A 2,096-nucleotide genomic window follows, 5' to 3' on the forward strand; every position below is an offset into this window, starting at 1 on the left:
TATTTTCATGTGGAAAAATACAGAAAATTATCACCACTAAGTAAATAAAATTATGATTGCATGATCATCTGCCTCTGAAAATGTATAAAACAAGAAAATACCCTTCCAATCGGACTTATGAGAGATAAGCAATGTTACCAGGTACTGACTATGCATACGTTCGTGTGTATACATACATATATCATGTCTATGTGTATGGCAGCATATACATGTATATGTATGTGTACATGCATAGTTATAAAGTAGATATACAAACATCCATCTTTTTAAGAAAAATTAAAATGACATCAAGTTTTACATACTTCTTTGCAGTTTGCATTTTTTGGAACACATAAAACATATTTCTCAAAGGGAACAACTAATTCCAATAGCATAGCCATTTTAAAATTTAATACTGCCAAATTACCCAAACAAACAAACAAAAAAACTATACAATATATCCTGCCTTTTGGCCGGAATCGCCATCTTCCAGTAATTCGCCAAAATGACCAACACAAAGGGAAAGAAGAGGGGCACCCACTACATGTCCTCTAGGCCTTTTAGAGAACATGGAGTTGTTCCTTTGGCCACATATATGCAAATCTACAAGAAAGGTGATATTGTAGATATCAGGGGAATGGGCACTGTTCAAAAAGGAATGCCCCACAAATGTTACCACGGCAAAACTGGGAGAGTCTACGGGTTACCCCGCACGCTGTTGGCGTCACTGTAAACAAACAAGTTAAGGGCAAGATTCTCGCCAAGAGAATTAACGTGCGTATCGAGCATATTAAGCACTCTAAGAGCCGGGACAGCTTCCTGAAACAGGAGAAGGAAAATGATCAGAAAAAGAAGGAAGCCAAAGAGAAAGGTACTTGGGTTCAACTGAAGCGCCAGCCTGCCCCACCCAGAGAAGCACACTTCGTGAGAACCAGTGGAAAGGAGCCTGAACTGTTGGAGCCCAATCCCTATGAATTCATGGTATGATGGATGTAAAGAAGATAAAAGACCTGGACTGTAAAAAAAAAAAAAAAAAAAAGGATATCCTCCACTTAAAAACTTTCTTGAAAGGCATATGATTATTTTTATTATGATGACAATAATAAAAATTAAAACAGTCCAGGAGCTTGGGGTGGGAGGGAGAAATGCCTTCAACGTAAATGGTGGGTTGTTTTTGCTTCTTTGTTTCCTTAAACTGGGTGGTGATTAAGAATATTTATTATCTTGTTCTTCCTCATGCTTTTCATATATTTTACAAATATCCTTTTGAAACTGCTCAATATTTAATAAAAACAATTTTCTAAAAGATATAAAAGTATAAGACAAAAAGGCTTCCTTTCCCATCACACCAGTCCACTCCCACAATGGTACAAATAAATTGATCATTTCTGATTTCAACTCCTCTAGTCTACCTCTATACCTCTCTAGAGGCAGGGCTATTCAATAGAACTCTAGCGAATCACATATGTAATTTTAAATTTTCTAGTAATACATTAAAAACAACAAAAAGAAAATGGTAAAATTAATTTTAGCAATATGTTATTTAAATAGACTGAAAATACTATCAGTTCAACATTATTCAATATTAAAAATGACTGAGGTATTTCAACATTCATTTTTTTCATACTAAGCCTTGGGAATATGAGGTGTATTTTCCTTACAGCACATCTCAATTTGGATGAGCCGCATTTCAACGGCTCAATAACCTCGCCTGGCCAGTAGCTACTGAATTGGAAAGTGTACCTCCAGATAATATGCTCAAAACCCTATTTCTTGATTTGTCAACTTAAAAATTATCATTTGACTCCACAGTATGCCATTCCCTTTTTTTCCTTCTCTTCACCACTGCTAATATTATATAATATTTTGTTTTTCAATTGATCTGTAGACAGTTTAAACCTCTCTTCTTAACTCACCAAACTGAGGCAGTGTTATCTTGCTCTCTCTGTAAAATGAGGGATTAGGGTCCCTCTGTCTCCTTTCACATTCTTCCCCTTTCCACCTCCCAACTTTTCTCTAGCAAACTACTACTCTCACATTGTCAAAGTTTTATCATTTATACCATGTTCTGTACTATAACTTTTTTACACAGTGATGTTTGTAAATTGAAAAATGAA

At 35.4% G+C, this 2,096-nt stretch overlaps 1 pseudogene; it reads left to right on the plus strand.

The window, feature by feature from the left end:
* Positions 1 to 352: 352 nt before the first annotated feature.
* Positions 353 to 1,718, plus strand: LOC111165620 (large ribosomal subunit protein eL21 pseudogene; annotated as a pseudogene).
* The last annotated feature ends 378 nt before the right edge of the window (positions 1,719 to 2,096 follow it).

The sequence above is a fragment of the Delphinapterus leucas genome, chromosome 15 (assembly GCF_059928025.1).
Source record: "Delphinapterus leucas isolate spDelLeu-1000000601 "Yukka" chromosome 15, BTC_Dleu_Yukka2, whole genome shotgun sequence".
In the NCBI taxonomy this organism is placed as follows: Eukaryota; Metazoa; Chordata; class Mammalia; order Artiodactyla; family Monodontidae; genus Delphinapterus; species Delphinapterus leucas.